At 41.9% G+C, this 25,782-nt stretch overlaps 1 pseudogene across 1 annotated transcript; it reads right to left on the bottom strand.

Annotated features, from left to right (window-relative positions):
• Positions 1–4,927: 4,927 nt before the first annotated feature.
• Positions 4,928–6,549, bottom strand: LOC306642577 (neugrin-like; annotated as a pseudogene). The gene is made up of 2 exons: positions 6,268–6,549; positions 4,928–5,977 (listed from the first exon to the last, which is right to left on the bottom strand). The product of its transcript is annotated as a neugrin-like (transcript).
• Between the last annotated feature and the right edge of the window lie 19,233 nt (positions 6,550–25,782).

Below are 25,782 nucleotides of genomic sequence, written 5' to 3'. Positions count from 1 at the left end.
TGGGAAAAATAAAAAGAAGTTTGTTTTTCTGACTAGTAAATCTTATTCTCAGAATATTAGGGATATTATTCATCAAAGAGCAAATAGCCTATGCAGGTGATATTATGCTTTATATAATATTTCTAAGGAGTTTTCACACACTAACAAAATATTAGAACTCAATTAAATCAGTGAGGTCATGGGTTACAAGGTCACCCAAAAATGATTTACATACACTAGCAATGGGCAGTGTCAAAATTGAGACACAAATCCATTTGCAAATGTAGGAAAATAATTTGAAATAAAAGTAATAAGATAATTTAAGACCTTCCTCTGCAAAGTAAAAAGTAAAGGTAAAAATAAAATGCAAAAAATACATAAACAAATGGGAAAGCACCTAATATTCAATGGTCGAAAGATTAATTTTGTTAAAATCACAATATTTCACAGTGCATCTGCAGATTCAACATATTAAAGGGCAAATCTCCAAGTAATTTTGTAGAAATTGATGAACTGATACTAATAATCATAAGGAAATCAAATAGCCAAATCAATATTGAAGTAAAAAATTGTCTTTTATTAAAAATGTACATTGCAAGCAAAATATGTTGTAGGTTAAACATAAAGAGCTTGAGTTGAATATTGGATTTGGATAAATATTTTTAAGATTACGGACGAGCAGTGTTCCCCATGCCTGTAGTGTGGGGTCTGTGTCCACCTGGACAAAAATCATCCTGAGATTGACATTTGTCACAGGTATTGCCTGCTGATCATGAGAGTTCAAGTCCCTTTCTTGGTTGCTTTCTACTGCCTCTCAGGTTTTCTGCATCTTTCCTGTCATAGATGTGCCATCTCTAGCGTTTCACCCAAGAACACCCCAGTGGGGATCAGGTATTGAGCTTCAGATATGTACTGCCCCTCCGGCAGATACAGCCCTGGGCAGAAATGCCTTCCGTCCCCTCTGAGTGGAAAAGATTCATCCTTGTTGCTCACATAGCTGTGTGTTTTAAACAGTGCCTCATACACTATAGCCTCGGCCTTTAGATGGAGGGGCTCTAGCAGGTGATTCAGGCATTGAACACACTCAGCTTAGTTTTCTCCAGGGGCCTTGTGGCCTAGGTTTTGGCGTGTTTCCCTGCATGCGGACCTTCCCCCCTCTGGAGGCAGTCCCTAAGAGGTGGCTGCAGCGCTGTGACAGGGGCTCCTAATCTCCCATCAGCTCCACGGGACGCAGTCTCCAGGTACTGGCCAAGTTTCCCTGGCACGTGCTGTGGGCTTCCTGAGAAAAAGCATGCATGATGGTGGGGAACACACGTTTGCACATTCTCACTCACGTGTGTACTTCAGGGCCAACTCAACAATATCAGTCTCATTTTATGAGTTTACAAAGTTTTCAGGGAGAAATCAAAGGCCTGTGGCCTGTTTCTTAGTACTCTGTATCCTCAAAGGCCAGGCTAGTGGTCTTATGATAGTGTTCCTTTGATGGGATCAGCAAAAATACCTTAATTTTTTTAAAATTTATTTTTATTGTAAACAAATGGGATACATGTTGTTTCTGTTTGTACATGGAGTAACAGCATACCATTTGTGTAATCATACAATTTACATAGGGTAATGATGTTTGATTCATTGTTATTTTTTCCTTCCCCCCCACCCCTCCCACCCCTCTTTTCCCTCTATACAGTCCCTCCTTCCTCCATTTTTGCCCCCCTCCCACCCCCAATTATGTGTCATCATCTGCTTATCAGTGAGATCATTCATCCTTTGGTTTTTTGAGATTGGCTTATCACACTTAGCATTATATTCTCCAGTTTCATCCATTTGCCTGCAAATGCCATAATTTTATTATTCTTTATAGCTGAGTAATATTCCATTGTGTATATATATATACCACAGTTTGTTTATCCATTCATCAATTTAAGGACATCTAGGTTGGTTCCACAGTCTGGCTATTGTGAATTGAGCAGCTATGAACATTGATGTGGCTGTATCTTCTGTAGTATGCTGATTTTAAGTCCTTTGGGTATAGGCCAAGGAGTGGGATAGTTGGGTCAAACGTTGGGTCCATTCCAAGTTTTCTAAGGAATCTCCACACTGCTTTCCAGAGTGGCTGCACTAATTTGCAGCCCCACCAGCAATGTATGAGTGTACCTTTTTCCCCACATCCTCTCCAACACCTATTGTTGCTTGTATTCTTGATAATCACCATTCTAATTGGGGTGAGATGGAATCTTAGTGTAGTTTTGATTTGCATTTCTCTTATTACTAAAGATGGTGAACATTTTTTCATATATTTGTTGATTGCTTGTAGATCTTCTGTGAAGCATCTGTTCATATCCTTAGCCCATTTGTTGATTGGGTTATTTGTATTCTTGGTGTAGAGTTTTTTGAGTTCTTTATATATTCTGGAAATTAGTGCTCTATCTGACGTATGAGTGGCAAAGATATTCTTTGTAGGCTCTCTCTTCGCATTTCTGATAGTTTCCTTTGCTGAGAGAAAGCTATTTAGTTTGAATCTGTCCCAGTTATTGATTCTAGCTTTTATTTCTTGTGCTATGGGAGTCCTGTTAAGGAAGTCTGATCCTAAGCCAACAAGGTGAAGATTTGGACCTACTTTTTCTTCTATAAGATGCAGGGTCTCTGGTCTGATTTCAAGGTCCTTGATCCATTGTGAGCTGAGTTTTGTGCAGGGTGAGAGATAGGGGTTTAGTTTCATTCTGTTGCATATGGATTTCCAGTTTTCCCAGCACCATTTGTTGAAGAGGCTATCTTTTCTCCATTGCATATTTTTGGCACCTTTGTCTAGTATGAGAAAATTGTATTTATTTGGGTTTGTGTCCATGTCCTCTATTCTGTACCATTGATCTACCTGTCTATTTTGGTGCCAATACCATGCCGTTTTTGCTTTGTAGTATAGTTGAAGATCTGGTATTGTGATACCCCTGTTTCATTCTTCCTGCTAAGGATTGCTTTAGCTATTCTGGGTTTCTTATTCCGGATGATTTCCATGATTGCTTGCTCTATTTCAGTAAGGTACATCATTGGGATTTTAATTGGAATTGCATTGAATCTGTATAGCACTTTTGGTAGTATGGCCATTTTGACAATATTAATTCTGCCTATCCAAGAACATGGCAGATCTTTCCATCTTCTAAGGTCTTCCTCAATTTCTTTCTTCAGTGTTTTGTAGTTTTCATTGTAGAGATCTTTTACCTCTTTGGTTAGATTGATTCCCAAGTATTTTATTTTATTTTTTTGAGGCTATTGTAAATGGAGTTGTTTTCCTCATTTCCCTTTCAGCTGTTTTGTCACTTGCATATAAAAATGCTTTAGATTTATGCGTGTTGATTTTATAGCCTGCTGTTTTGCTGAATTCATTGATGAGGTCTAGAAGTTTTCTGGAGGAGGTTTTTGGATTCTCTAAATATAGAATCATGTCATCTGCAAATAGTGACAGCTTAAGTTCCTCTTTTCCTAGTCGTATCCTTTTAATTTCTTTAGTCTGCCTAATTGCTCTGGCTAGAGTTTCAAGGACAATGTTGAATAGAAGTGGTGAAAGAGGACATCCCTGTCTTGTTCCCGTTTTTAAGGGGAATGGTTTCAGTTTTTCTCCATTAAGAATGATGTTGGCCATGGGCTTAGCATAAATAGCCTTTACAATGTTCAGGTATGTTCCTACTATCCCTATTTTTTCTAGTGTTTTGAGCATGAAGGGGTATTGTATTTTGCCGAAAGCTTTTTCTGCGTCAATTGAAATAATCATATGATTCTTATCCTTAAGTCTATTGACATGATGGATTACATTTATTGATTTACGGATGTTAAACCATCCTTGCATTCCAGGAATGAACCCCACTTGATTGTGATGCACGATTTTCTTAATATATTTTTGGATACGGTTTGCCAATATTTTTTTAAGGATCTTTGCATCTATATTCATCAAGGATATTGGTCTAAAATTTTCTTTCCTTGATGTGTCTTTTCCTGGTTTGGGTTAGCTTCATAGAATGAGTTTGGTAGGGTACCCTCCTTTTCTATTTCCTGGAATACTTTGAGAAGTATTGGAATGAGTTCTTCTTTGAAGGTCTTGTAGAACTTGGCTGAGAATCCGTCTGGTCCTGGGCTTTTCTTGGATGGTAGATTTTTAATGGCTTCTTCTATTTCATTGTTCGATATTGATCTGTTTAAATCATGTATGTCCTCCTGGTTCAGTTTGGGAGGAGCGTATGTCTCTAGAAATTTGTCAATGTCTTCAGTACTTTCTACTTTGTTGAAATACAGATTTTCAAAGTAGCTTCTCATTATGTTCTGTATCTCAGTGGTGTCTGTCATGATATTTCCTTTTTCATCATGAATTTTAGCAATTTGAGTTTTCTCTCTCCTTCTCTTTGTTGGTGTGGCTAAGGGTTTGTCTATTTTGTTTACTTTCTCAAAGAACCAACTTTTTGTTTTGTCAATTTTTTGAATTGTTTCTTTTGTTTCAATTTCATTGATTTCAGCTCTGATTTTAATTATTTCCTGTCTTCTACTACTTTTGCTGTTATTCTATTCTTCTTTTTCTAGGGCTTTGAGCTGTAATGTTAGGTCATTTAGTTGTTGACTTTTCATCCTTTTCTGGAATGCTCTCCATGCAATGAATTTTCCTCTTAGTACCGCTTTCATAGTGTCCCAGAGATTTTAATATGTTGTATTGTCATTTTTGTTGACCTCTAAGAATTTTTTTTTATCTCCTCCCTGATGTTTTCTGTTATCCATGTTTCATTCAATAGCATATTATTTAGTCTCCAGTGTTGGAATAATTTCTGTTTTTTATTTTGTCATTGATTTCTACTCTCAGTCCATTATGATGTGATAGAACACAAGGCAGTATCTCTATTTTTTTGCATTTCCTAAGGGCTGCTTTGTGGCATAACATATGATCTATTTTTTTTTTTTTTTTTTTTGCAACACAAACTCCTACATTTTATTTTTGCACCTAAGGAAAACAAAACAACCAATTTACTAAGAGCTCAAAAACTGTTAAGTGTTCAATGATCAGGAAAAAAAAAAAAATGAGGTCAGAAGGCCAACTTTTAACTTCCTCTCAAACATATTATTGGCAAGTATCACAGAAACAATACTGATTTTTGGTATACAAAAGTTAAGCAATAAGAGGGAATACTGAAGATACAAAGACTGGGAGCAGTGATCCAAGGAGCTTAAATAACCAAGCAGCTCTTTCTGTCCATATTCCAGGCGCATCAGTTCTTATTCCAAAGTGGTTATCCACATACAGAAATCTTGGCATCTCCACAAGTCCGACCCCAACTCAAATTCTGTACAGGAAGTTCCCATTGCTGTCAAAGAACTCCCGTTCCCTCTGCACTACTCTGCTGCTGAAGTTCTGGTTTCCTAGCTCCCCTCTCTTCAACAGTTCCAGTTTTTCGTCGCTTGGCAATCTACTACTGTCAGTTCTTCTGGTGTCCGCACAATCACTGGAGACCCTCTCTGATGACCCAAAGCTTCAGTGACAGGCATAAAGCTCTCCTTCTTCAAGCCCTGGATTCCTTTATTCCTTCCCTTTTGTCTCACTGCATTAGTACTGTGAGTTTTTGACTCTCACTGTCAAAGCTGTACTGTGATGCTGACCTTCATGTGAGGCTTCATCCCCTGGCATCAGCAAAGAGCTTGATACAGAGTGGTCTGCTGCAAGTGGCTTCAAGGTATTTCCAGAGCCCTGGAGCTGCTGGAGTGAGTGGGCAAACTCAGCTTTTTTAAGGACTTTTTAATTCTGCTTCAGTTTTTGTTCCAAAGTGGGTACAGATTTACTTTTTAAAACCCTTCAAATAACATTGGTGCTGACATTAAAACCTTTGGCCAACCTGGGAACTGACCAAGAATCTGCAAATTCTTTATGTAAATACCGTATCTGTTCCATAGCTTCCCATGTCAGGGTTCTGGACTGGGCACCAGGCGCCTCCATTTGCCTTTGAATTTTCCGGAATCGAATTGCTTTTTTCTGTCATATCAGGGTGCTGGGGGAAAGAACCAATGGCAGAAGCCATGCGTGGAAGCAGGAAGGGTGTTTGAAAAGTCTAGGACTAACTCACCAAGAGCCCAGCCCTCTTTGGTAGGTAAAGGCCACCAGGCCATGTGGGCCAGCTTAGCTACTCTGTACACTGCCCCTAGAATCTAACATCTAAAACAATAGTTGCCCGTAAGCATGCTGAACTATCTTAAAGGGTAATGAAGCCTACGTCACTAGTGAGGGGACCGGTGGTCCCAAAGGAGCTGAACACCGGCCCCTACGCAGCTGACAACACGGAAGGAGCTCGAGCCACAGTGGAGGCAGCTGAAGGATGCCCCGCGCCAAGGGGCGACGGGCTGAAGAGCCAAGGCTAGAAGGCCAGCTTCAGGCTGAGGGCCGGGAAAAGTGGTGGTACCTCCGGACCTCCTGCAGCTCCCGCTCCTCCGCTTCCCAGTCAGAATCCGGGTACCGCTCTGGGTGGGTAGGGCCTGATCCCGCCAGCCCCCAGGTCGGAACCTACAGCGAGCGACAGCAGTAGGGACTCGGCTGAGGGTAACCGCCATAGCGAAGCAAACCAGCCTTCAGCAGCTGCAACACTACCGTATGGTCTGTTTTCGAGAAGGTTCCATGTGCTGCTGAGAAGAAAGTGAATCCGCTTGTTGATGGATGGAATATTCTATATATGTCTGTTAAGTCTAGGTTATTGATTGTGTTATTGAGTTCCATGGTTCCTTTGGTTGGATTTTGTTTGGAAGATCTATCTAGTAGTGACAGCAGTGCGTTAAAGTCGCCCAGAATTATTGTGTTGTGGTCTATGTGATTCTTGAAATTGAGAAGGATTTGTTTGATGTACAGGGATGCACCATTGTTTGGGGCATAAAGATTTACTATCGTTATGTCTTCCTGATTTATGGTTCCCTTAAGCAGTATGAAATGTCCTTCTTTATCCCTTCTGACTAACTTTGGCTTGAAGTCCACTTTATCTGATATAAGGATGGAAACCCCCACTTTTTTACTGGGTCCATGTGCGTGGTAGGTTTTTTCCCATCCTTTCACCTTTAGTCTGTGGATGTCTTTTTCTATGAGATGAGTCTCTTGCAGGCAGCATATTGTTGGGTCTTTCTTTTTAATCCATTCTGCCAGTCTATGTCTTTTGATTGATAAGTTTAGGCCATTAATGTTCAGGGTTATTATTGAGAAATGATTTGTATTCCCAGTCATTTGGCTTATTTTTGGTTTTTAAGTTGGCTTGGTTTCTCCTTTGAGTGGTTTTTCTCTAAGGTAGTTCCTCCCTTTGCTGACCTCCATTGTTGTTTTTCATTTCCTCCTCATGGAATATTTTGTTGAGAACATTCTGTAGTGCAGGCTTTCTATTTGTAATTTCTTTTAACTTTTGTTTATCATGGAAGGATTTTATTTCTTCTTCAAATCTGGTTAGTTTTGCTGGATATAGGATTCTTGGTTGGCAACCATGTTCTTTCGGAGCTTGAAATATGTTGGTCCAGGCCCTTCTAGCTTTTAGAGTCTGGGTTGAGAAGTCTGCTGCTATCCGTATTCGTCTCCCCCTATTTGTAATCTGATGCTTTTCTCTCGCGGCCTTCAAAATCCTATCTTTATTTTGAATGTTAGGCATTTTCATTATAATGTGCCTTGGTGTGGATCTGTTGTTAGTTTGTGCATTTGGTGTTCTGTAAGCCTCTTGTATTTGATTTTCCATTTCATTCTTCAGGTTTGGGAAATTTTCTGATATTATTTCATTGAATATTGTTCATTCCTTTGGTTTGTATCTCTGTGCCTTCCTCCATCCCAATAATTCTTAAATTTGGTCTTTTCATGATTTCCCATAGTTCTTGGAGATTCTGTTCATGATTTCTTACCATCTTCTCTGTTTGGGCAACTTTATTTTCAAGATTAAATATTTTGTCTTCATTGTCTGAGGTTCTGTCTTCCAAGTGGTCTAGTCTTTTGGTGATGCTTTCCATTGAGTTTTTTATTCGGTTTATTGTTTTCTTCATTTCAAGGATTTCCATTTGGTTTCTTTTGAGAATCTCTATCTCTTTGTTGAAATGATCTTTTGCTTCCTGCAGTTGCTCTTTCAGCTTATTGATATTATCGTTCGTTGCCTGTATTTGTTCTCTTATCTCATCCTTTGCTTCACAAATCATCTTAATCATGTATAATCCAAAGTCCTTTTCTGACGTTTCTCTAACATACTGTCTTTGGATTCTATTAATGTAGAATCTAGATTTGTTGGGATCATTTTCTTCCCTTGTTTTTTCATGTTGTTCATGTATCTTCCCCTCTAGCAGTACAGATCTGGGGTATTGCAGATTTCCCCCTATAGGCTTATAGTGGCCCTACAGGTTTCCAAAACCCTTTCTGACAATGAGCTTCAAGTCTCCGGCAGGCGTCTCAATAACATGCTTCTTCTCCAGGGCACTTTGGAAGTTACTTTAGGATCTGGTTAGTGCCATTTACCCTACACTAGTTTCTATTAAGTATCTTCCATGTTTGTATGCCATTACCTCTCCATCTGAAAACCAGATTTAGTTCCTTGTTAATCTAATTTACTACTTCTCATGGGAAGCCAGTCACACCCTTCAAGTTAATTTTACTATTAAATAAAGAGTTGCTTGTTCCTGACTCCGTGTGTTTTAGCCAGCATTGCATCACTGTAACCAGAGGACCTGGAACTTAGAGGAGGGAAACTTAGAGGAGGGAAAGGTCATTTTGGCTCAGGGTTTCTGGGGTTCATTCCAGTCAGTGGCTCCATAACTTCAGGTCCAAGGTGAGGCAGAACATCAGAATGAAAAGGTGACAGAGGAAATCAGCTCAGGACATGAGAGCCATGAAGCAGGCTCCATTCCAGCCATGAGAGGCTCCATTCACCAGGGACAGTATGCAAATGCAAACCCCAAAGGCAGGCCCCAGAGAACTACTTCCCCCAGCCACCCCTACCTTCTCACAGTACCACCCAGTGGATCCATTTTAGTGGGTTAACCCACTGATCTGATGCAGTGCTCATAACCTTATCATCTCACCTCTGGACCGTCTTGCATTATCTCACACGTGAACCTGTGGGGAAACCTCACTGCTAACCATATAACCATGCCATTGCAGTCATAATCTGTGGAACTGGACAGGAAAATAAAGCCACATATTCTGGCTCAGAAAAATGCTGTACCTTGGATCTTTAAGCCATTTTTCATGTTTCTGTGACTTTCACCTTTGAGTTTCCACCTTGAAATAGAAATCATAATTGAGGCAAAAGCCACTGGAGTCAGTATAGTCAGCACTGTTGCACTGGTGCCTGTTAATCATGCACACTAAGGGGCTTCCCTGTGGTATATTCCTGGATGCAGGTAATGTGGGTTAACTTCACTGCACAGCGTGTCCCCTTGCACTCCCCGATTCCCTTCCTTTATCTTAATAGTCCATCTTTTATTGTAGTGAGATGATTTCTTTTCCTTTTTTCTGTGTCGCTTCCACATATGAGATAAAACGTGCAATACTTGCTGTGCCGAGTCTGGCTTTTTTGTCTTAAAATACTGCCCTTCGATTGCATCCATTCTCCTCAGATGCTAACTTTTGTCCTTCTTTTTACTTATTATTTTTTTTTTTTTTTAGTTCTGATTTACACAGTACCATTGTTTATTTTGTTTATTTTTATGTGATGCTGAGGATCAAACCAGTGCCTCACACCTGCAAGATGACTGCTCCACCACCGGCCCACAAACCCAGCCCCTACTTTTCATTATGGTTGATTAAATTTCCATTGTGTGTACATGCCACATTTTCTTTGTCCATTCATCTGTTAGCGGACACCAGGAGATTCCCTGGCTTGGCTGTGGTGACGCGTGCTGCTGTAAACATGGGACTGTATCTGTACTTAGTGCTGTGTCTTGAATCTTTTAGATGAATGGTGAGGAATGGTGTCACTCATTAGCAAATTGTGTGACAGTTCCATTTTTTAGTTTTCTAAGGAAATCTCCACAATGATTCCAATCCTGGCTGCACTAATCCACATTCCCAACATTGTGTGAGGGTTCCCTTTTCCCCACATACCTGCCAGCATTTATTGTTATTTTTATTCCAGACAATAGCCATTCTCACTGGACTAAGATGAAATCTCAGTAGAGTTTTTATTTGCATTTCCCTGATACCTACAGATGTTGAAGTTTTTTTCACCTAATTGTCCATTTTAACTTCTTTGAGAAGTTTCTGTGTAGTTGCCCAGTTATTGAATGGGTTATATGTTTTTTATTTTCAGGTTGAGATTTTTTAAAAATTCATGATATATTCAGATATTAATTATCTGTCAGATAATGAACTAATAAACAAATTTTTGAAATCTCAAACCTTTATTAATCTATATATTGTATTTCCCATTTTACTTTAAAATCACAGTAATTTTTATATCAAAAATCTATCTTAGCTTTTGAAATTAACTTTAAATGAACTTGCATGGTTATCCTCATAAGGAATAAGGTGAGAGACGGTTTTAACTAAGGTGATGTGACCTCTTGACATATCTTAGATAAGGTGTTTTATTTTTTAAACTAATCTTAGTCTCCCAAAAATTATTTTATAAATTTTTATATATCATTTTTGAGTCTATATGAATCAGTTAGCATAATTTAATATTACACCTAAAACATAAATCCAACAAGTGAAATTTTAAACCCCTTTTGTAAGACAGTAGAAAAATGTGTTTACATCCCATATTGTTAACCTTTAAATAAACCAGATTCTCCTTAACCTTATATTTTAAAGAATTGTGTATGAATGCTTTTAGAATACAAAGAAGTCAGTAACAGTATCATGATTACTCTGATGTTCTTATATTAAAAAAACAGCTTTCGAAGAAATATTTAGAATCTGGAATGTAGAATAACAGTTGTTTTTAACTGGAGATAGACAAACAATTCCTTTAAAACTACTTTTTCTAAATAGCAAAATTCAACAGACACAAAAAATTATCTTGATAATTAAGAGCAAATTAATGTTTTAAGAAATTCTTATTTTAACGGAGGGTCAAACTTTAGTTTGTATCAGTACATTAATATGTGTCTTAGGGAAAGGGTCAGTTCCCCTTTCCTGTCTTAATCTTTTTTAGGAAGTTAATTAAGTATGGGTCCCTACCTTTTAGATTGTAAATAACTGTTTTCTTTTGAAATGTAACTGATGTCAGTGAAAAAAACAATTTCTTCTTCACTGTGGTGTCCATGGATTCTGTTACTGGAGTATCTTGGTTTGTTTGGGGCAGTTTGTTCCCTTGCTGTTTTATGCTGTTTGTGTGTCTACCCATCTAACAGTATGGATCTGAGGAGTAGAGTTTCTGTCCTGTGGATTTATAGTGTCCCTGAAGATTTCAGTACCTCACTGATTAGGGGGGGCACAAATAATAACTACAACCAGTACAAACAATATACAGCATTAAACCAAATAGTACCTACTATGACATCTACAATATTAATTATCACAAAAATGGAAATATGATCAGTTATTGCCTGCAATATAAACTGCAAGTCTGAAAAAAGCTTTACAATTTCAAATGGTAGATGGGGAGAGAACAGAATTGATACAGGATGTGGTGATTATGAAGGAGGAGGAGAGAAGGTACATGTAAGAAATTAAAGGAAGAGCGAAAGAATAATAGAGATTGGCTGTTAGCAGAAGAGAAGAGAATCAAGGGAAATAGGAGAAAATATATGTAAAGTAAAAAATTCTAAAAAATTAAAGTAGAAGACTATAAAACAAAACTAAAATATACTAATCAGACATCCTAGTTCACAAAAAGAATAATCCATGAAAAATAACTGGCTTCAAAAGTGCCAGGAATATGAAAAAAGCAAATATGAATATGTGTAAATGTCTATATACCATTAAGGTCACAAAGAGGGAAGAATTTTAAAAAAGGATCCTGATGAAGTTAAAGAATCCCTTTCACTGGAGTTCAGGAGGTTCTGTTTCTCTCCCCAGCGTCTCAGGTGAGGCCGTCTGGAGCCTGATGCCCCTGCTCTGGATTACTGGGGTGAGAGGTGATCCCATTCGAGGAGTTCCTGGTGGAAGGCTCAGGCTTAGGTGGGCTCAAGCCCTTTGCTGAATGCCAGTTGGTCTGGAGATTTTAAGTCAGCACCTCTATCACCCAGTACTTGCTGCTCCACACTGGAAGACTGTGCCCCAGTAATTTCCCCTGGGTTCCACCCATGTGGTGGGGGAGCCAATTCTTAGTCCCCTGTATCACCTGCAGACCCCACATTTCCTGGTCTTCAGTGCAGCTTCCAGTCTCTCCCACCCCTTCCCTTCTGATTCCCTGGCCAGATGCATCTCTCCCAGCAGGTCTTGCAAGCAGTCAGACTGGAAGGGGCATCGTAGAACCAGATGGGTTTCCAAGAACATGGACCTCAGTGTAAACCTCTCTCCATGTGTGGTTTTCTCCTGGCCACTTGAGTTGGCTCCCTCAGCTGCCAGCCCTCTGCCACAGCTACAAAATGGTTCCTTCCTTTGTCCTCCACATGCTGCCTGGAGGGATGGCGGCTTCTTTACCCAACACTAATACCTTGCAGCTCATGTTTCAGGTTTATCGGGCAGTGTTCTTGATCTCTAAATGTTCTGTATCCAGACACACTTCAGGTCTCCCCAAAATGTGGGTTCCTTTAATTCTGCTATCTCTACTATGGGCACGGAGGGGCCACTCTGCTGTGCTTCCAGCCTGGCTGGGGTAGGGGCTGTGCCACTGGGGACTTCTTCCTCATTTTATTGTATCCCTATTATATCCTGTGTCCCCAGCCTGCTCTGAATGACACCATTTTAAATTCCAGTAAACTCCCCAACCCCTCTATTTTGTTCACCTACCTTGTGGAAAAGCTGCCTGTCTGCTTTCTCATTCTCACACCACTGAGCAGCCAGGAACACGGCCTCCTCTATTCTGCCATCTTGAAAAAGCCCTAGTGTTGTACTGACTGCAACGTGGGAGGAGGCCTGGAAACCTGCAGTCGTGGAAGGGACTGTCCGCCTGCCGAGCTGAGGAGAAGAGCTTTATTCAGGAGTGGAGCACCTCACGGAGGAAGCTGCTCCTGTCTCCACTGCCTGTGACACTGTCTTTTATATGCTTGCAGTAAGCTAGCCATACGTTCTAAAGGCCAGGCCTTGGGTAAGCAGTTACTAGCCTACTTTGGCAGATTATAAGTCAATCGAAGAAGGTAAAAAACAACTGTGGGAACACAGAAGGTGACGGTTCTACAGACACAGAACTGGCTTGCAGAGCACAGAAGAACATCCTGTTCATGGAACACAGGAAAGGGGGACTGGACCCCAGGCCCCGAGTGGCCTGAAGGACGCATGTCATGTTGGCCTCCTTCCATGGGAGAGGGCAGGGCTCTAGTCCCCGGGTGGCCTGTTTGTCCTGTCTCCTGACAGAATGCCACATAGTCCTCCTCCAGGAGACAGGGCTCACACCCCAGTTTTTTATGTATTTTTGTAAACATGCTCCATGCCAGAAACCCTGTTCAAGGCCTTTAGCCTCATAGATTGAGAATTTTCTTTCTTTCTTTATTTTTTTAATAGAGGAAAAGTCTTTAAATAACTTTAACTATTTGGATTAATTATATAATTATATATTTTAATCACTTACAAACTTTTATTAAAAATTTATCTCCCACAGATTTTTTTGTAACTTACTTTGACATTTTACAGCCTTTTACTTTACCAGACAAAAAACTTTTTCATCCAAAAACATTTCCTTTCACATTTTATATTAAATATATTTTCATACCTAAAACTTTCTTATCTCTCTTTTTAGCTGTTGATCCTTTTTTAAACTTACATTTTTAAACAATCTTTATGAAATTGAATTTGGACAAATTAATAAAATGAGTTACTTTTTATATATTACTTTAATTGAAATGCAACTAATTCTTCTTACAGTCTTAGTATATGTTATGGTTTGGATGTGATGTGTCCCCCCAAAACTCACATGTGAGACAATGCAGGGAGGTTCAGAGGAGAAATAATTGGGTTGCAAGAGTCTTAACCCAATCAGTGAATTAATACCCTGATAGGGATTAGCTGAGTGGTAACTGAAGTGCTAGGGTGTGACTGGAGGAGGTGGGAAGTGGGCCATGGCTATGGGGTACATCTTTGCATCTGGAAAGTGCATTCTCTTTCTCTCTGCTTCCTGGGCATCATGTGAGCTGCTTCCCTCTGCCACACTCTTCCCACCAAGGAATGGAGCTGGCCTTCTGTGGATTAAGACCTAAGTTTTTTCTGTTTACCAATGTAGGAAAACACACACAGTGTTTAAATGTATTACCTTATGGAATTTAAGAGTACTTGGTTTGATATTTAGTATTTGATATTTAGCCCTTCAAGTTTGTAAATTAATCAGATGTCTCCTTTAACACATTTATGAAAATTAATTTCACTTATGTTAAATCTAATTTACTTATTTTTAACTGTATAAACCAGGATATCAAGTAAGCAGTTAACAGGATTAGCCACCTCTTTCCTGTTGAAGAAAAATCCTAGAAGTAATTAATGACATCTTTAATATTTTATGGAAACCAATACTTTATTGTTTGACCACCTAGAAAAATATGTTAGTAATTTTAAAGACATCTTTATTTTTATCTATTTACCCAATCCAAACTGAACTTATAAGTCACACAAACTAAAAAATATTTGGATCCATTTCTTATTTAAATTTTAATTTTTGAGCACTCATTTATATGTCAATTTTGATACCATGTACATGATATATAGACATGAGAACATATGTAGACACAACAACACAATACACAGGTGTGCACACATACAAAAACCAGGAAGTGAAGATTCTGTAACTTACTGTAAGTGGAGCTCCACATGTAGAAGGCAGTGTTACAGATGATCATTAACGTCTCTATTAGATTTAACCTGTTAGAAAATAAAATAGAGTCCATCAGACTTTTATATTGTGACTGAAATATAGGTTAATTATAGGTTAATATAGGTTAATATAGTCAGAAATGGCAAATGTAAAATCTGACAGCCAGGATGGACCCTGAGAGCACAGGTTCAGATGGCCGGCCTTTTGTCCTTCATGGCTGTCAGATCTACCCCAACATCACTATGTGTGCTTTTTAGGATTTAGGAAAAGTAATTTTTTAAAGTATTTGAGGGTTATTCCTCCAAAAATTGGCCTCATAATGACAAAGTGTGAAAGCCTCTACACTTAGGTAAAAGAAGACTGATGAGAAAAATACACTAATTTAAATATGAAAAATTAAATGTGTATTTACCATAAGACTATGAGCTCAAAAATATATAATTTTTTAAAAAATGAGTTCTAGAAAATGTAAGGTTCCATATGCAGTCCGATCCACACCAAAGATGGCCCCTGAGCGGCTTCTTCTTCCCATAAGTCTCGGCTTCCCGCCACCTATTTTCCCGCCAGCGGCAAGCCGGACCAATCAGAAACCCACACGTCACTTTCTCCCTTAACCCGGAAGCCCCAAGAGTCTATATGTAAGCCTCATCTTGTAATAAAGCGGACTTCTCCGGTGACTTGCCAACCGTCTCCATCTTTTATTGGTGCCGAAACCCGGGACGGAGTTAGCCTTCAACGGCACTCTGTTCCTCTGTTGGCAGGCCACCCTCGTCCTCTTGCTCCGGCGCTGGCTCTCGACACTCAACACCGGCTTCGAAAATTCGTAAGTTTCCCCCTGGAAGAGCACACCTTACCTCAGCTATACGCGGGAGTACTAGCCGTGACCGTCCGGTAGCCTCCCGACGCTGAGTTAAGGGGGGACAACCTCCCACCACGACCTTCATGGTCACAGTGGACCCCTGTGCCCTTCCATCAGAACACAAAAGAGGCCAATAGAAGACACTTTATGAGGAGTGAGGAGCTTAATCTACCCCCAGGGAACCCCAGTCACCTTTCCTCTCCAACTGCCTAAATCCAGTACTGGTAACCTTGTGGCCATCCGGGTTCCTTACCCCTTTGGGAATAGCGATCGAGGTGACGATCTCCATCGCGCTTTCCCTTCCGTTCCGTCTCCGGAACCTCCGGATCCTTCTCAAGGCATTGGGGACGCCCTTTACCTTGTAGATTGATCCCCCTCCGGGTCTCTCTCGAGGCATTGGGGACGCCCTTTACCTCGCAGACTGCTCCCTCCTCGCCCGAGGTCTTCCGCTCCCTACACCCTTCTTCCCTCTAACCATGGGGACCTCCCCATCTTCCCCGGTGGCAGACACGCCCCTCCAGTGTCTCCTCAAAAATTTAGGACCTCTTTCCCTTAAGCCTGACATCAAACCCAAATTATTGACAAAATTCTGCACTCAGGATTGGCCCCATTACCCTCTAGATAACCAGAACAAATGGCCCCCTGAAGGCTCTTTAGATCCAAATCTTTTAAGGGACCTTTTCAACTATTGCCAGCGCCTGAACAAGTGGAAGGAGATCCCTTATGTCGAAGCTTTTAGGTTACTATCCCAAAACCCCTCACTTTGCACTACTTGCTCTCCCTCCCAGGCTCTTCTGGCATGTAAGATTGCTTCCCCATTGTCCTCTCCTCCCCCATCCTCCTCTCTTGATTCTTTTGACCCGGCCGATGAGCCTCCCCCTTATAGGGCCCCTCCTCTCAACCCTATACTCCCGGAGCCACCTTCCTCCCCTCTCTTCCCCCCCTGCCGCCTTGGCTCCGGCACCCATAGCTCCTACTCCCACCGCTCCGCCTATTTCCTTCAGCCCGCGGCTCACACGCTCCCATGGACCCCCTCCGGCCCCTCCCACTTTTATGGCCCCATTAAGGGAGGTAGCTGGAGCTGAAGGTATTGTCCGTGTCCACGTCCCCTTCTCCCTGGCTGATTTATCTCAGATGGAGCGCAAACTGGGCTCCTATTCCTCCGATCTTACCACTTACATAAAGGAACCTGACTTATCCTGACCAATCTAGTTAAAACCCTTTCAGCTGCAGGAACCCACCAGGAAGTGACTTATCCTGACCAATCCAGTTAAAACCCTTTCAGCTGCAGGAAAAAGAAAAACCCACCAGGAAGTGACTCAACAATAAGAATTCCAATGGATTTTTACAAGCCTACAGCTTAACTTTTAAAGATATATTTATGCTCCTCGCCAACACCCTCCTGACCGAGGAATGGCGACGAGTTTGGGATGCAGCTCAAACTCATGCGAATGAAACACATCGCACAGACCCTACTTTCCCTCTAGGGCCTGAAGCGGTCCCAGAAATCGATCCACAATGGGACTACAATACAAATCAAGGCATACAAGCCCGAGATAGGTTTGCCTCGTGTCTCATTGTGGGTTTAAAAAAGGCGGCCTGCAAAGTAGTCAATTTTCAGAAGGTCCAGGAAATTATCCAAAAAAAAGGATGAAACCCCCACTGAGTTTCTAGAGAGGCTTATTCAGGCCCTCAGGCAATATACCACACTGGACCCGGACACAGATGAGGGCCGTCATATCCTTATGACCAGTTTCCTAGCTCAGTCCTACCCCGACATTAAGGCCAAATTAAAAAAGTTGGAACATGGACCGGCAACTTCTCAAAGTGAGATTCTGTCGCTGGCCTTTAAGGTTTTCCATGGATGAGATGACGAAAAAGAACGCCTAAGGCATAAGGCCAGGCAAACTGATTTACTAATGGTTGCTCAAATGATCAGGGGGACTCCTCATCCTGTTCCCCATTCACAGAAATTCCCGATCCCTACAAGGGCCCCTCCTGGAGCTTGCTTTAAATGTGGAAAAGAGGGTCATTGGTCACGCTCCTGTCCTCAGCCACGGCCCCCCAATAAACCCTGTCCCAAATGTAAACAAACAGGACATTGGGGCTCCGATTGCCCCTTCTCCCGAAGGGGTGAAGGGCCAATCGCTAGAATGCCCCCCTCTTGTCCTCCGATAGTGGGATTAGCTGAAGAGGACTGACGGAGCCCTGGGCCACACCCGACCCTCAATATCACCACTCGCGAGCCTAGGGTAACCCTTGTAGTGGATGGCCGGTCAGTCACCTTTTTATTAGATACAGCAGCAACCTTCTCACTTTTGACAGAGTTCCATGGTGCCACCACTCCTAGTTCCACTCCTATTGTCGGGGTAGGAGGGAAACGCATATATCCACTCAGAACTCCCCCACTTCTGTGTCGCCTTAAGAATTCCTCTTCACATTTTATCCACTCCTTTTTAGTCATGCCTCAATGCCCAATTCCCTTGTTGGGACGGGACATTCTTTCCCAATTCAAGGCGTCTATTTCCTTCCCACTTTTCGATGCCTCTACTTCCTTTTTTATGGCCCTATTGCAGGATCCTACCTCCTCACATCCACGTATCTCCCACCCTGTTAACCCCTCAGTTTGGGACACGGACAATCCCTCCATAGCTCAGTGCCCCCCAGTCTCCATCCAATTACGGGACCCTACCAAATTTATTCATCAGCTTCAATATCCCTTAACCACCTCTACCCTTCTCGGACTTTCTCCCATTATTTCTGACCTTCTTCACAAAGGATATCTACGTCCCACTCAGTCCCCCTATAACACCCCCATTCTGGGTATAAAAAAACCTAATGGTTCCTACCGTTTGGTACAGGACCTCCGCTCCATAAATGCCGCTGTCATACCCATCCACCCTCTTGTTCCCAATCCCTACACTCTACTCTCTCTCATCCCAGCTTCTTCCACTCACTTCTCAGTTCTGGACTTGAAGGATGCCTTCTTTTCCGTACCTCTAGACCCTTCCTCACAGGACCTTTTTGCCTTCACATGGACTGACCCCCACACACGACACTCCGAACAGCTCACTTGGACGGTTCTTCCTCAGGGTTTTAGGGACAGCCCACATCTATTTGGACAGACCCTCTCCCATGACCTCAAAAATTTCTACCCCACTTGTCCTCTTTCCACACTTTTGCAGTATGTTGATGATCTCCTCTGTAGCCCTTCTTGGGATATCTCTCAATGGGACACGGCTGCCTTGCTTAACTTTTTGGCCCAACATGGATACAAAGTGACACCTTCTAAAGCTCAAATCTCAGCCTCCCAAGTCACTTACCTAGGGTTCTTACTCACACCACAACATAAATCCATTACAACTGACAGGAAACAAGCCCTTTCGTCCTGGCCCGTACCTAAAACCAAGGCTGAAATTCTCTCTTTTTTGGGCTTAGCAGGGTATTTTTGTGCTTGGATCCCTAACTTTTCTCTTTTAGCCAAACCCCTTTATGATCTCTCTAAAGGAGACCCACATGAACCACTCCCCTCCTCCCCTAAAACGCCTTTTAATAACCTATGTCTCAAACTCCTATCTGCCCCTGCATTACACTTACCAGATTTAACAAGGTCCTTTCTTCTCTATGTTCATGAAAATCAGGGACAGGCCCTAGGGGTACTGGGACAAATGCAGGGCCCCACATTTGCCCCAGTAGCCTATTTATCAAAACAACTTGACCCCACAGTAAGGGGATGGGCCCCTTGTCTCAGGGTCCTTGCAGCTGCCCAAAAACTATAGCAGGAAACTTTTAAACTTACTTTTGGAGCCCCCTTAACCATATGCTCTCCACACCATCTAAAGGATCTCCTAGCTTACAAGTCCCTGCATACTTTACCCCCCTCACGAGTTTTAGCCCTAATTACTTCCTTTTTAGAAAACCCTTCTATATCCTTTCAATCCTGTTCTCCTCTCAACCCAGCCACTCTTCTTCCTGTTCACCCTACCCCAGATTTCACACACATGCCTCCTGTTCGCCGACACCGGTACCTCCTAGTTTTCCTAGATACCTTTAGTGGCTGGATTGAGGCATTTCCTACTACCAACAAAAGGGCCTCCACTGTCGCCAATCACCTCCTTACCTCTATCATTCCACGCTTTGGGATGCCTACCTCCCTTCAATCGGACAACGGACCGGAATTCACAGCTCAAGTAATCCAATCTCTCTCTCAATCTCTAGCCTTACCCTGGCATCTACACTGCCCATATCGTCCCCAGGCCTCAGGTAAGGTTGAGAGAGCAAATCGGTCCATAAAGGAGACTCTCACCAAACTTTCCCTAGAACTCCACTTAGCCTGGATTCGCCTCCTCCCTCTGGCACTCTTTAAACTACGCTTACTTCCAAAGAAACCTACCAATTTGTCCCCTTTTGAGGTGATGTATGGAAGATCTCCTGTACCCCCCGGAATCGTTCCTACCTCCCTAAACATCCCAAATACCCTCAGCCTTCCTCTCCTTTCTCACCTTAGAGCTGAACTTTGGAAACATCAAGACTGGTTACTTCCCCGTCCTCTTGCAACCTCCCCTCCTCCCTCCTTGAACCCAGGGGATCTTGCCTATTATACTCCACCAACCACACCTGAACCCTTATCTCCTAAATGGCTGGGACCATACCCAGTAATCCTTAGTACCCCCACCGCAGCTAAACTCATCCTACCTTCTAACGAGACCACTCCTTGGATCCATATTTCCAGGTTAAAACCCTGCCCGGCTGACCAAGGAGACTCACCCCCTACTCCTCTGAATCCTGACCCTATAAATACGGGCAAGCCGAACATCTACACCAGTTCCGTGGATCCCTCTAATCCTTTGAAACTCCGTCTCTCGCGCCTCTCACCCATTCAGGAGGAATGATAACTTCCTACCTTTCTGCTTTTTTCCCCTTTTCCCTGACCCTAGTTGGATTTGGTCCACCTGTCAACAAACTGGAACTCATTAAAACCCTATATGGACAACCCTGTGCAACTTGCAAAGGGGCCTTAACCCCGGGAGCAGTGACCACCACAGGGAAAAATTATGTAGTTGCCTCCCTCTATTAGGTCCACTTATTGGAGTTCTTTGCATCATTTTCTTCCTCCCCGTCTCATAAGGTTCGTTAGAGACCAAGTACAAAAAATTTCTAACCAAGCCTTTAACCAGCTTCTCCTCAGGAATTATCAACTGCTACCTACTGGGAACAACGCCTGGTGACATCCTGCTATGATGGACTTCCCCCAACTTCTTCCAAGGCTAATATTCTTTCTACGGACCTTGGACACTGATGCATGGCTCCTCCACCCGACTAATGACTACAATGAATTCCTAGACCAAATTGAGGACTTATGGCTCCAAGGGAGTTTTATGGACTTTACGGGGGACGAAGTAATCTGATATAATAGCCAACGCTTTGTTCTCCCCTCACAACCAACCCCCCCTGCCCTGGGCCCCTTGACGACGCCCCTGATCAGCAGGAAGCAGCCAGATTGAAAATCAACGTCCCGAATTCCCATAAACCAAAGAGGGGGGAATGTAAGGTTCCATATGCAGTCCGATCCACACCAAAGATGGCCCCTGAGCGGCTTCTTCTTCCCATAAGTCTCGGCTTCCCACCACCTATTTTCCCGCTGGCGGCAAGCCGGGCCAATCAGAAACCCACACGTCACTTTCTCCCTTAACCCGGAAGCCCCAAGAGTATATATGTAAGCCTCATCTTGTAATAAAGCGGACTTCTCCGGTGACTTGCCAACCGTCTCCATCTTTTAGAAAAAAATTCCACAGTTGCAATATTTTTAGTACAAGAGTATGTAGGGAGGCGGGGCTGTGGCTCAGTGGTAGAGCACTTGCCTAGCACGTGTAAGGCACTGGGAGGGATCCTCAGCACCACATAAAAATAGGTGGATAAATAAAGGTATTGCATTCATGTACAACTAAGAATATTAATAAAAACAACACATAGGACACCTTTACCAAATCATTGCCCTCAGCGTAGACAGAGTCAGTTCGTTCCGTCTCCCTCTTTCTGTGCTGTGGCATTTGGGCAGGAATTTGTTAGGAAAGCAGTGAGGCAGAGCACCAGTGTAGGCAAGGTTGTCAGCCAAGCCCGCAGTGGCCGGATTTAAAAGGGACACTTTATTTTCCTTTTGTCTTAACTGGTTTTTGATAAGATTAGATAGGGAACACTCCTGGAGGATGGGTTCATTGAAATAAAGGTAAGGATTAACTCTTGTAGGCTATGTAATTTACATTTTAAATGTAAGTCTAGGAGAGAGAGGGAGAGAGATCTAATAAACTAGAAAGCAAGGAAGGCTGCTGTCTCTTAACTATTTTTTTCTTTGTAAAATTACTCTCTTAGAACTTGGTGTTATAGTTTATATTTTTTCTTGTAGTAGTGACAACACTGCAGACTTGGGTACTTATAATTTTAATTTTGTATGGATGAAATTGGAGAATATCATGCTAAGTGAGATAAGCTAATCTCAAAAAATCAAAGGATGAATGATCTCGCTGATAAGTGGATGATGACACATAATGGGGGGGTGGGAGGGGTTAGTGTTAGGGTTAGAGTTAGGGTTAGGGAGGGGGGCAAGTATGGAGGAAGGAAGCACTGTATAGAGGGAAAAGAGGGGTGGGAGGGGTGGGGGGAAGGGAAAAATAACAGAATGAATCAAACAACATTACTCTATGTAAATTTATGATTACACAAATGGTATGCCTTTATGCCATGTACAAACAGAGAAACAACATGTATCCCATTTGTTTACAATAAAAAAAAAGAAAAAATATTTTAATTTTGTCTTACACTACATGACAGTATAATCCATTTATACATTTTGATAGATCATGCATAAATAAAGTGTAATCTCTCATTTTTCTGATTATACATATTGCAGGATCACATTGATCATCCACTCATACATGTACATGAGGTGATAATGTCTGTTTCACTCGACTATTATTCCTGCCCCCATACCTCTTCCCTTTCCCCTCCCTTCACTCCCTTCTACCTAATATAAAGTAACTCTATTCTTCCCTATTCCCTCCCCCCCTTATTGTGAATTAGCTTCCGCATATTGGAGAAAACATTTGGACTTTGGTTTTTGGGGTCTGTCTTATTTCACTTAGCATGATATTCTCCAAGTCCATCCATTTACCAGCAAATGCCAGAATTTCATTATTCTTTAAAGCTGAGTAATATTCCATCATATACATATTTCACATTTTCTTTATTCATTCATCTGCTGAAGGGCATCTAAGTTGGTTCCTTAGTTCAACTATTGTGAATTGATCTGCTGTAAACATTGATGTGACTGTGTCACTGTAGTATGTTGATTTTAAGTCCTTTGGGTATAAACCGAGGAGTGGGATGACTGGGTCAAATGGTGGTTTCATTCCAAGTGTTCTTAGGAATCTCCGTACTGCTTTCCATAGTGGTTGCACCAATTTGCATTCCCATCAGCAACATATGAGTGCCTTTTCTCCACATCTTTGCCAACATTTATTGTTGCTTGTATTCTTAATAATTACCATTCTGATTTGAATGAGATGAAATCTTAGAGTAGTTTTGATTCATTTCTCTAATTGAATGTTGAACATTTTTTCATGTATTTGTTGATTCATTGTATATCTTGTTCTGTGAAGTGACTGTTCAGTACCTTAGCCCATTTATTGATTGGGTTTTTTTTTTTTTTTTTTTTTTTTTGGTGTTAAGTTTTTTGAGTTCTTTATATATCCTAGAGATTAATGCTTTATCTGATGTGCATGTGGTAAAGATTTTCCTCCCAATCTGTAGGCTCTCTCTTCACATTATTGACTGTTTCTTTTTAGTTTGAGTCCAGCCGATTTATAGATTCTTGATTTAACTTCTTGTGTTTTAGGGGTCTTGTTAGAGAAGTCAGGTCCTAGACTGACATGGTGAAGATTTGGGTCTACTTTTTCTTCTAGTAGTCGCAGGTTCTCTGTTCTAGTGCCTAAGTCTTGGACCCACAGTGTGTTGGTTTTCATGCAGGGTGAGAGATAGAGGTTTAATTTTACTTTGTTACATGTGGCTTTCCAGTTTTCCTAGTACTATTTATTGAATAAGCTATCTTTTCTCCAGTGAATGTCTTGGGCACCTTTGTCTAGTATGAGATACCTGTGTTTGCTTATAACCTTTAATGGTGTTTTTAAGGCCAGGAATCATGTCAGAAGCTGACCACGTCTCACTTTCATGAGATGGATAGAGAGAATTTCACACGAAAGACCATAAAGTGAAAGTAACCACAGGTATCTCGTATGTGTTCAGGTGTATACATAGTATGTACCTGTTTTCCTAGTCTCTCCTTGTCTCTATATTTACTGCTCCCTCTCTAGGAAAGCAGTGGTAAGTTTTAGTAACAAATTTTAAAAACTGACTACTGCACTTTGATTTAAGCATAGCCTTAAGCAAAGCACCATAGAGACCCCTTTCTTTGGATCCTGTATGTCCCATATTTTACACCTGACTATATACTTGCACTCCTTACCTTTATTTAAATGACCCCATCCTCCAGGAGTTCCCCCTAATCTAATCATCAGTGTTTCCCTATGTCCAAGTTCCTGCCTGGGTTCCACTGCTGTGACCCGTGTGGCCATTAGTTTAGAAACCAGTGAGCGGCGATGGGAAAGAAAAGCACACAGAAGAAAGGTGGGATGAGGTGGAATGTGCCCTCTGGTTGAGGACAGTGACCCAGAGCTGGCTGCACACATTTATTATATAGGTTTTATCATTGACAGATTATCTGTGAGAATGTTTCTGGAAAGCAGGCAGGCTTGAAGTCCACAGGATGAGCAAGACATTATGGCTATCTTGCTATGTTCATAATCCTCTATTCCTAGGAGCCAAGTCTGTGACACAAGATTAAAACTGACATCTCTGGACCTTTGCCCAGGAACACCAAGTGTGGGCATCGCCATAGCAACTGGAAAATGTAACCTTGTACTTTTGCACAGAGAAATGTTCACCCTATACTTTGATATGGGAGAACACCAACCCAAGGGCAGCACAGCCACAAGGAATCGAGACACTTGCTTCTCATCACCACTCACCACACTATTTAATCCTTGTTCTGTGGATGCCATTTTCAGGAGGGCATTTGGCAAACACCTTATCCCACTGCACGTGGGTTTCTTGGCATACTTTAAGGTCTTTTTTAAGGTCATGGGTCTTGATGCAGTTGACAAAGGTACCCATCCCTAGTGAGCACTCCCTTCAAAGTGTCTTATCAGGAACAGGGAAACACTTCAGGAGGAAGGAGGAGCCCATGGGATTTCTCTCTGCACTTGGCACTGTGGTCCCAGAAGTCCCGTCTTTGTTCTTTGCTCCTTTTCTCATTCTCCTCAGTAGAAACAGATTTGAAATTGGTTTGATTCAGGCTGAGGTACAAGGGCCCTGATAAAGAGTTTGTCCTTCCATCCCTTTTGTTTGCCCTGTCAGCAGCTTATTTCTCCAGACCACATAAATATCAATCATCTGACCCCCAGGACAGTGCATGATTGACGCCTGCTATGGTATGGACATGGCCTATACTATTGACAGTATCTTCAAGGGCACCATTAATGTCCTTGTTCTTAGTTGCAAGGAGCCCTGTTTTTTTTTCCAGAAAACTCCATGTACATGTACTATCTTGAAGGCATATTTTGAGTCAGTATAAACACCTTTTTTCCTTTGGTCAATTAGAGCTCTTATGAGAGAAATTAGCTTGGCTTTCTGGGCTGGTGTTGTTAGCAGCAATGTGTCAGCTTTTAAAATCTGTTGTGCCATGACTGCAGAGTATCCAGCTGTCCACTGGCCACTGCTGTATCCTGCCCCCATTGGTGAAGGCGTCTCAGTCTGGCTCAGTGATAGGCTAATCAAGCAAATCCCACTTGCCAGAGAGTCTCCAAGCTCTCTGAGCAGTCATGCTGTATTGGTCCATTGTCATCTGCTGGCAGCAGGTTTCCTTGACTTAAGGTCATGGTTCATGTTGAGGTTGACGTTTGGATGGTCAGATAGGATCACCTGGAATCTCCCTGCCCTCCCAGCAGTCAGCTGACA

The sequence above is a fragment of the Sciurus vulgaris genome (assembly GCF_902686455.1).
Source record: "Sciurus vulgaris genome assembly, chromosome: 13".
NCBI classification, from domain to species: domain Eukaryota; kingdom Metazoa; phylum Chordata; class Mammalia; order Rodentia; family Sciuridae; genus Sciurus; species Sciurus vulgaris.
The sequence above is the reverse complement of the archived record's forward strand: the minus strand, read 5'-3'. Positions and strand labels throughout refer to the sequence as shown.